The sequence below is a fragment of the Pollachius pollachius genome, assembly GCF_949987615.1.
Source record: "Pollachius pollachius genome assembly, chromosome: 10".
NCBI lineage: Eukaryota > Metazoa > Chordata > Actinopteri > Gadiformes > Gadidae > Pollachius > Pollachius pollachius.
Window position 1 is genome coordinate 16,672,066 of NC_136943.1, and position 10,628 is coordinate 16,682,693.

Here is a 10,628-nt window from a genome sequence, read left to right on the forward strand (position 1 = left end):
AAAAGTTAGTAATATTTTAGTAGTAGTATATTGCTCATTTAGGAGGATATTACATCACTATGTGTCACAGCGCATCCATCACCTCACCTCCGAGCGCAGCACAGTGAAGGCACTTACTTCAACATAGACATTGAACGAGCTGGTTCAAAATGCCCCAAAAATCTTTAGTTTGGGAACACTTTCAATTGGCCAATGATCGACGTAGCATACACCTGACGTTACCAGAGCGAGGGAGGCAAACTATAAGCGACACCAAGCAGAGAAGCGAGAGAGAATAGATATCTTTTTTCCCTTAACTTTATAATACAACATTATCGGAATCTCGGGAGGAAAAGTAATGCTTAGCGAAATGCTAACCTTAGCTTAGGTGTTTGTTTACGTTCGCTGTACAGCGCCGCGCCCATCAACTGTGACTGGCTTGCTGCAGAGCGTGAGCGTCTTGGGAATACCCGGTCAATATAATGGATATAATATGGACACATAAGACAATCAATATTCGGTATTCGTTATGGATTTATTGTACAAATTCCCTGAAAAGATGCACGTTCCAGGATGGATTGAAAAGCTCCCGTAAGGGCTTAGATGGCAGAGAGGACAGCTGATTTGGAACGGAACAACAGCTGTTCGCTTCCACGGGGCAAAAAGTAAGGAACTCCAACTTACTTAGGTCTACTAATTAACATTCAAAAGCTATTAAATCTTTAAGAAAATATGCAGATACTGTCAAAATCGGTTTCAGGGAGTATATAGGGATCATTAATGTTGTTTTTGATGGTGTTTTTCTGGAACGAGAATTCGAATACTCGCTCGGAAAAACCAACGAGTATTCGAAGCCTGAAAAATGGCTTTCGGGCCAGCCCTAGTGTGAAATTACGATGCAAATAATAGAGACTCTCTTTCTCCGGTAACGTAGTCGTTCGCGACGCCTTTCTTCTTTGTTGTTTCTTCTATTTGTCTCTAACTCATGTTCCAATCTTACATCAATCGATGCGGATGTTGTGGATGCAAGCGAATATATGACTCCGTTGCATCTTAAAAGTGACAACATTTAAGATGATCGCGATAAGACTGCCTATTCTGCCTCGGTGCTGTGTGCGGTCAAACCAAAACAAACCAGAGTGACAGCAGCGGTCCTTATTCCGCCTCTTGCGAACCTCGACCCTGCCTCATATTCCTCCCCTTCCAAGCCCAGCCCCCTAAACTCCCCGTTGATTCCACCGTCGGAACGACATCGATGTCCGCATATAAAGCATTAAGTGTGAATCAACCTAAGGGTCGAATGTCCTGATAAACAAATGCGGCGAAAAGGGAGGACAAGGTCCAACGCTGTCTCTCTAGTTAATTTTGGTGTGACCGCAGATAGCACGGAGGCTATCTGATAATCTTAAATGTTGCTGCAACGATGCATCATATATTTCATTCACAACATCCAAAGCATCGAGTGATGATAGATTGGAGCATGAGTTAGAGAGAAGAAAAAACAAAGAAGAAAGGCGTCGTGAGCGAGTATGTCACCAGAGAAAGAGATTGTCTTTTTTGCTTCATTTCACATGTAACAAACACTGGGACAAATGTAGATGATTTCCGTGTTTAACAGAGAAAACAGGGAGTGGAAGGCAAGGACCCTATAATGTTCAGCTAACTGTTGTAACTAATAATTTTTAAAAAATCTAGATGCGCGTGCAGCTGTGAACTCATGTATTGTCATTTATTGTAAGATGTGTACTTTCATTATTAGTAAAATATTTTTGACCATTTCAGCAAACACAAGGCAACACACTGATTATCATTTAGTGTGCCTCTCAATAAAATGCAAATGCAGACCGAAGCGTCATCGACATGCCAACTCAAGTGGTATAAGAATTCACGACTTTCTACTCCTCATTCACATATAAGGTCATTTAAATTTCCTACGGAGAAAATACTCCCTCAGGGGTAGTCTTTTTTCAGGAGATTTTCAGGATACCAATGTCAGGATATGCTGTTCAAACATACAGCCCATCAGGAGAATAGCGGGACTTGCGCGTATTTGTGAAGGCAGCTATTGTTACTTCATTTTGTAGTAGGCTCATGGGTGTGGGGTTTCCCAGCCAAGTTGAAAAGCAACCACACAACTCAGAGCAGTTCAAAGTCAATGGTAATTTATTAAGGGGTATTTACATCAAGGGGGGGAAGGTCAACTACCTCCTCAGTGTCCACAAGCCGTAATCAGTCACTTTGTCCAGTATCCAGGGGTTGACACAAGAAGGGTTCTGAATACATTGAGGTTTGAACTCATTAGAATAACTGAAAGATTGATGGTTACACCCCAGCAGTTCGGTCTCAGTAGAGGTCACACGAGAACTCAGGAGTGATTTCAGGCCTTGAAAACTAGCCAAAAGCAGGCATGAACAACTTTTCAAAGGAAACAAGTTATCGTTAAAGGAAACTACAACACCCACTGCTTATCATTCAACCATGGGCCTCCTTATTGCAACACGTCAATAAACTACTGCAAAGATGGTCTACAGGCACCCTGCTGTGTTTTGTAGTTCTCTATTAATGGGAAAAGATAGATACGCAAAACATACTAGCCTCGCAAAGCTCAATGCTGCTCAATAATATCTTCCTGTGTTTCAGTCCTGGCTACTTAACTCTCTTCACAACAGTAATACATTTATAAAATAAACCATAAAACACTAATGGTTTAGAGGAAATACTGCTGTCATCTTTACGATCACTGGTCCAATGTCGGTGGACCAGAAAGAGATTTAAATAAAGAATCTATCTGGAGTATTTCACAGAACATTCAGACAAAATATCTAAGAAATCCATGTTTTTATTGCATCATTTATCTCCAAAACACACACTTACGGAAGCAAATCTCGCCCTTATTGCCTTGGCCTACCCGCATGTGAAAACTAAATACTTTTCTCAAGTCTGGCAAGATGGACAGCTCTACTGTGTTCATGACGTGCCATGTTTTGCAAAGTACTGAATAATTCTTATGCAATAAATTCACTTTATTTAAGTCATCCTCTCCTTGTTTATTCGCAACGCAATGACCACGCAGCCGCTCCGACGTAGTCGTGAACCTTTATGATTCTGCGTCGGGTTTACGCGTCGCTATGCATATCCGTGGTAAAGAGAGAACAAATAGTTGGTGTTTGTCTGTGCATGCTGTTACTTTACAAATGGTCAACTAGAAGTTTTGATTATGATATGGTATGGATTCTAGCAACTTAAAAGCTGACTACGACTCAAACATTGTAAAACAAACAAAAAAAACAAAAACAGAAGATAGGCTGCTAGTTGGTCGTCGTTATCCATTCTGGTTAATATATTCGAAGTCTATGATGACCGAATACAAAACAACTTTTTTACGGATACTAGCAAGTAAAGACAAAGGTTACGGCTATGAAGGCAAAAGCTACATGTTTTGCCATTGAATTTTTACAAACAAAGTGTATTGCCGGAAATTATGTGGTTAGCGGACCAATCACAGCACTTGCGGCTTCGTCGCCCCGACGCAAGGTTAAAATTTTTGAGAGGTGCATGTCAGGCCCTTGCGATGGACGCACGGAAGGGTCCGCAAGGACGTAAAGGGTCCGTAACCCCCTTGAGCTGCGTCATCGTGGAACCATAAAGAGCCCTTAAGTGACAGACATTTCAACGCAAATATAAATTGCAGACTGCCTGCTTCGCCATCTGACCGAAGCCCACCGCGCCAATATGCCATCCCACGCGCCTTGTCCCTTTTTTGGTCAAACACTGCAGAATTTAATTCAAGATTTGCTTAGCATTTTCTGACTCTCTCACACTTCTTCAAATTGTTAGAAAATGTTGATCAATGCGGGTAATACTCTACTGTACAGGGCATAGCCTATTAGAACTTAAAAAAAATCAACTTAAAAAAGATACCACAGCTGTCATTGTGCTCCAGTGGGGAAAAAAATCCTCTACGAAACTCACTCACTCACTAGAAATAACTAATAACTACTAAAGGTATTGTAATGCTTGAAAGTGTTGTCATCCAAACATGCTGGGCATCTCGACGCTCACATTATAAAGTCCTGAAATCCGAAACCATCCGGATGTGTGGCCCTGTCCACACGGGTGAAAACAATCTTTTCCCCCCCGTTTTCCTTGGCAGCGTTTCAGGATTTTTTTCCGCAATGATGGAAAACGCATATAGCTGTATAAACGCTGTAGTATATATTTGAGGCCTATATGGGGCACTGTTTCTCCACCAAAACAAGAAGACGAGGCGGAGCACGCAAATCAAGCCTCCGTGCTCTATACAAACAAAGTCCAGTGCCCTGTACTACGAATCTCGATTTGTGGGTTAGCAAGGTATATTGCGCTCAAAGCCTGGGTTAATTGGGACCACTGATTGGCCAGAGAGTGACGCCACTGGACGAGACATGATGGGCTTGAAGCCTGACACCTGGCATCTTTAAATACTAGCATCAGCTTTCAGTCAACATTAGTGAATGCTTATTGAACACAGCAGAATCAGCGTGCAAGAACGCGCCGTGGACCGTGACAGTGGTGGAGACGCTCCAGTGTGTAGCCCTGTCTGTTTAAGTACGTCACTTAGGGCTGCTCGATTATGGGAAAAATCATAATCACGATTATTTTGGTCAATATTGAAATCACGATTATTCAAACGATTATTTTTGAGTTTGAAAACATGTATTTATTCACCATGTCTCTCCCAAAAAGAACGTTGTAACTGGGAACTTTGAAATTTCGCCTTAAACAAATACACAAAATGGTCAAAAAGAAAATGTTCCAATCTAAAATGATATACAGATATGTGTCCAGCTGTTCTTTCCTTTCTATAAACCATTAAAAAACTAAAAATAAAAGAAAAAATATTTGTTTAAAAAAAGAAAAACTCGGTTATGTTAATTTTCTGATTGTTTGACGCTAAAATCGAAATCGCGATCAAAATCCATTAATCATCCAGCCCTAATGTCACTGCAGTTTCGCGCATGTGTGTTATGACGACCCGCCCGTCATAACACACATGCTTGTCATAACACACATGCTCGTCATAACACACACGTTGAGGAGGAACTTTATTCTAGATGGAAACACACCTGGAAACAAACCAAGTCGTGCCAAGTTAAGTCGTGACAAGTTAAGCTGGTACTGTCGGTGGCAAAGAGGCATATCCTTACTTTGGGACTGGAAAGTCTAACACTGGTTCATTTTAAAAAGGTCCCATGACATGCCACCAGGTGTGAGTGTGATTAGCCTTACAAGCCGTTATCCGGCACACATCTAGGTGGTCACACCCACTTGTGATGTCATAAGGGGCCGCTTTTCAATATGGCTTGTAAGGCTAATCACACTCGCACCTGGTGGCAAGTCATAGGACCTTTAACCTAACTATCAAGAGTTTGGATTACAGAGCATTTTGGTGACATGCTCGTTGGCAGCACAAAAATGTTGTCACGGTGAAATTAGTGAAGACCCGAATTCAAGTTGGAGCTTTGATTCTTCCAACAACCTGGGTTGGGTTGCATACGTTTTCCCTTCCCGTACGTGGGTCAGTTTAGCATTCTTTAACTGCTATCTCTGGGCCACTTATTCACTTCAACCCTACCCATTAAATAATTTAGCTTTTACACTCTCACTGCTCCCTTTTAAAAAGGAAGTATTCATCCACAGAGCAGAAGCTGAAGCAATGACCCATCTGATTTCATCATTATTATAGATCAAGGTTCTCAAAGCACTTTACAATTGAAATGGTCTGATGGGGGACATCACTGACCATCCACTGACCAGTGTGTATCCCCCACCTGGGTGATGCATGCTCATCACACAGTGGCGAGGTGGGGAGTCAAACTGTCCAATTAGAGACCAGGGGAGGATAAGGTGATAATGTGAGCATGTCACCACGACACCGGGGTGAGCACCCCTGCTCTTCTGATGAGGTCATAGGATCGTTTGTGACCACAGGGAGTCAGGACCTTGGTGTTATGTCTCATCCAAAGCGTGAATCCTAAATATATCCAATATAAAAAATATATTAATATGCTCCGTATTTACTTATTGCCATTTTACACTGTCCTGTGCTTTCTGCTGTGATGCCCGAATATTCCATATTATCTTATTATTATATGACTAATACACTATTGGTTTGACCTTGTTGTTGAATCCGTTGTTTACTGCTGTGCTCGATCATGTTCATAATATTAAGTTAGTAATACATTATCTCTTAAAACACAGTACATATCCCTTTTCCTAGGAGGAGCATCATCCTTATTGAGCTCTTGGCCCACTGAGCACCTCGTGCCCTTCACACACACACACAAAATCCTTTGAAAGAGCTCAATGGTAATTAATTCCTAACAGAAAAGGTAACTTCTGCAGTTCTTCAGTGTAGCCTGCTAATAAGTTCAATGAAAAGGAAGAACGTGACAAATTAAACAAAGAGCAACGATTGGACGACGTTCAAGAAGAACGGCAAACATTTGTGTGACATTTACTTCAATAAATGAAGCTTTCGCCGTTGTCCAGAAATACAGTTTATTTTTAATCCCCGTCGCACGGAAGTGTAGATTCTGTCGAGCAATCAAAGGACGGCGTGGTTAGCTCCACCTTTTCGGCACCCTTTCAGACCGCTTGGTAACCAACGGAGGGGTACCGAAAATAAGAGCAGCTCAGCGCGCTTATTTAGGGACCAATGCCCAACTATTGGCAGGGGAAACGCCAATATATATGCGGACCGAGCCACCACCGAACCGCTGGGTGGAAACGAGGCATTAACTAGAGATTCTGAAAACTAAAGGCATTCCTCCTCTCCTTTGTTCTCTGCTGTAAGAAAATATGTGTATGAGTGCGAGTGTGTTAGTAAGTCTGTGTGTGTTTCAAAGCGAGTCAAACCGTTTCAGAAGCCCACCTGGTAGTGAGTTCTTTACGATAATGACACAAAACAAACAGCATTAGCATGATCCAGTGTGCTACTTTGGCTAACGCTAATGATGGCTACTCGTGGAAAAAAATGGAATTATATACAATCATATGGAACGTAACATTCACTTATCCAGCCCTGCTTGATGTTCAAGATACTTGAGGATCTATCTGGGGTTCTCTACAATAAAGTGACCTTTTGATTTTGATGGATTATAGTAAATAAACTCATATTAAGGCTGAAAGATTTGGGGAAATAATCGAATTGCGATTATTTCGACCAATATTGCGATTGCGATTTAGCATAACATTTTTCCAAAGTTTTTTAAAGTTCCATATGTTCTGTATTATTTACTAAACAAGCAATAAATTATTCTATGTTATGACCAACACAACATTGGAAGCAGTCAACCTATAAACTGCTCTTTCCTTTAGGCCAGGCCTACATGTTGAGATGAATTGATATTATAACATCTTTATTTAACTATCGAATTGTAAAAGAAAATTAAATACGAATCTTGCTGATCTCCAGTTAGTAACAAATCCACCAAAAAATTAACATAAAAAAATTGTCTATGCGATTTGCATATTGCATTCTATAACATCAATTGTCGGATTGAATTCGATTAATCGTTCAGCCCTAGATCCTATTATAATAAGCTCATGATTTCCGACGTTCGTTTTTAATTAAACAAAATATATGAAGCTCTTTTACAAGATGATGATGAAACACAAAAAAAGTTCACGACAGTTCGATATTCCATGCAATTATTGGTGAACGGTATTCCGATACTGGAACCATATAACAATACCCTGCCCTTTTGAAAGTACCCCATTTTATAAGAATGAGCCTTATTACCTATTATTTACATAATCTAATTATTAATTTTATAAAAAACATTCATGGTCAAAAAACGAGAAAGCACATACACTAAAATGGGATTGCACTTCATGGTGATGAAGCTAGTAGTGTTCTAAATAGTAGTAGTGACCGAACACAAACTAACAAACAACTAACTAACCAACTAATAGACCTCATTGCAGAGGTCTGCGCTCCTGATGTTGTAGGTGTTTGCCATGGTATAGAGATTTAGGCAAGTATCCTATCCAGGTCAAAATCTTTGTATTGTGACAACTGAATACATGCAATAAAATAATAAAGGCCATCCTTATATCCTTACAGACAGGGGACAGAACTAAAACAGCCCACAGTATCAGCCATGGTGTGACAGCAAGCTTGGTTCAACTGACTATTATGCCCTGTCCAAATGGAAGATTTTTTTGGTGAAAATGCATGAGTCTTGTGCGTTTGGTCTGGCCGTCCAGACGGATCCGGCGTTTTTGGTGCCCGAAAACACACAAACTGCTACACAATAGTTAGATTCATAACTCTAACTTGGTGGTGGGAACTGAATGCGGAATGACACATTCAGTTTCCCTACCCAGATGACCGCTATAGGAGAATAAGGCCAATGGACTCGATAGTCGAGTAGATCGATAGTAGGGCATCTGTCTAATACTGCCGATGCTTTGTATTTGGAATACCACGTGTCCGTACCTGAAACCTAAGTCAAAAATCGATACATATTGCATGATTAATGATATATGCCTACTCTTTACCACAATGATAGAATTTAAGTGTAATGTATTCAATAATTGATAAATATTAAGTATTTGTTAGAGTATTTGTTATATAACAGTACTGTATACAATACTTCCAATCTAACATGACTGAAATTAAATACTTACATTACAGTACTGTAATGCAGTCCTACAGCACAACATTACAGTATGTTGAAGCAATATATAATGTCCTTAACCATCCATTATTAATTGTCAATACTTTGACAGGAGGTGTTCAGGAGGCAGCAAATTGTAAAAGTCTTCCAAGTATTCGTATGAAAGAAATGAATAGAATTGAATAAACAGTATCAGTTTCCACAATGGGGCCTGAGAATAGAAATATAAAGTTTAAAGCTGATTTAAAAAATAAAAAAAAGGTATGGCCTTAGATTAAAACTTCTGAAACTTCTGAAAAAACAATGTGCGTTTGCACCGGAGGGAAACGCTTGTCACAAGCATACACCACCAATTGGACTTGCATGCCAAACTGATTCTCTGCAGAATCATTCACTCTCTTTCAATGTTAATCTCCATTAAGTCAAAGCGGTTGGTTTTAATTGTTGTAACAGTTAACCTTACCAGCCAATTTGAAACACACTGGACTTGCTGGAAGAGAGAAACAAATATCTACATGTTATCAACTTGTTATTATTTCCCTGGTGGCATTCATTGGATTTCTTGAATGAAGTTAAATCAAGCTAGTTGTTGCTACAAACCATTCCGTCCTTAATATGAACCCATCAGGCTTGTGAAGTGGAACACACGAAAAAAAAAAGACAGATAAAGGGGGAAAATAAGTTGTTCCTTTCGCATCATTAACCACGGTTCCACTCCTTTATTGAACAACCAGAGCCTCGTTGACAGAGCCTTTACACCTCATAACACAGGTGATGAGACTAACTGAGGAGTTTTTGCACACTTAATTTAAAACAGTACAGGGAACTCTGCTTGGCGGACTGTTGTTAGAAAGCCATGCGAGACAAATTAATATATTCGGAAGAGGACTTAAACAAACTAGTAGACATTGCATACGTTTATTTCACAGACATTTTGGTTGTTAGGTTCACCTGGATGCTGCCCGTGTATGCCGCTTGAGTAAAAACGTTTGTGATTTGAAATAGATTTTGCAGAACACGAATACAAGTATCCGCGTTGCCGTCAAGTGCTCTTAAGTCTGCAGACGGGAGCCAGGTGCTTACAAAGAAAAGTTGCATGCATCTTGAGAAGCGTGCAGGCAGACTGCAGACATGGAAGTGGATGTTTCGCACTCTTGTTCAACACTCGTGCCACATTTGATTGCCCATCGTTTAAAATACAGTTGAAATGTTGTCCTGCACCTCGCTCATAATTACGGTCTCCCAACGCAAAGACATTTATGAAAGAGGAACATACTTGTTGGCTGGGTATGTAGCCTACATTCCCCTTGCCTACTGTGTCACGGCTTGCTGCAGTCTGCCGAAGGGCGACATCCACCCTAAAATATGCACCAACTTTGTGTTCCCCCTCCCGATTTGAGCAGACCAAAGACCCCCTATTGGCAGTAAGCAAGCCCCTGAACTTTGCACGCCAGAAGAATGGGGTTATGCTAATGGTGGACCGTGTTTTTTTCTCTCCCCCCTCAAGAACCTTCCAGACGACTGGAAGGAGCTGCTGTGTCGCCCTCAGAAGAACAGAATCATTATTTATGACAGACAGGCGGCGAGACGACCACGGGCGCCGTTTCTCTGGTACCGTAGAGCCTCGTGGATCACGACCAGCAACAAAGCCGCTTATAATGCACTTTTCCTCCGAAAAGAATCCCGGTGTACAACTGAAGGGCCCGGCGCCGCCATACACCCACCACTCTGGCACATAACCCAGCACGTATATCATGCTCCTACCAGCCAGCGGAAAACACACGCAAAATGAAGAGGAACAATGCCTAACACGGCCATAAATCACCAATAGAGGAAATATAGCGGGCACGTACAAATACCGTGGTAAGTTAAAGCAACTAACCTGTTTGGGTACAGTACAGCCCGCTGGATATTGGGTCGAATCCGAGTTAAATCCACTATCAGTAAAACAAAGAGGCGAAAATGTACGGCCAGTCCCGAAAGAGG

General features: G+C 41.1%; 1 protein-coding gene across 1 annotated transcript in view; it reads right to left on the reverse strand.

The window, feature by feature from the left end:
• pcgf3 (polycomb group ring finger 3) overlaps window positions 1-10,624 on the reverse strand; it is a 35,486-nt gene extending 24,862 nt beyond the window's left edge. Inside the window, exon 1 of the mRNA XM_079745076.1 lies at window positions 10,525-10,624. The gene's annotated coding sequence lies outside the window, so the exon portion shown is untranslated. The remainder of the gene's footprint in view (window positions 1-10,524) is intronic.
• Window positions 10,625-10,628: the final 4 nt, after the last annotated feature.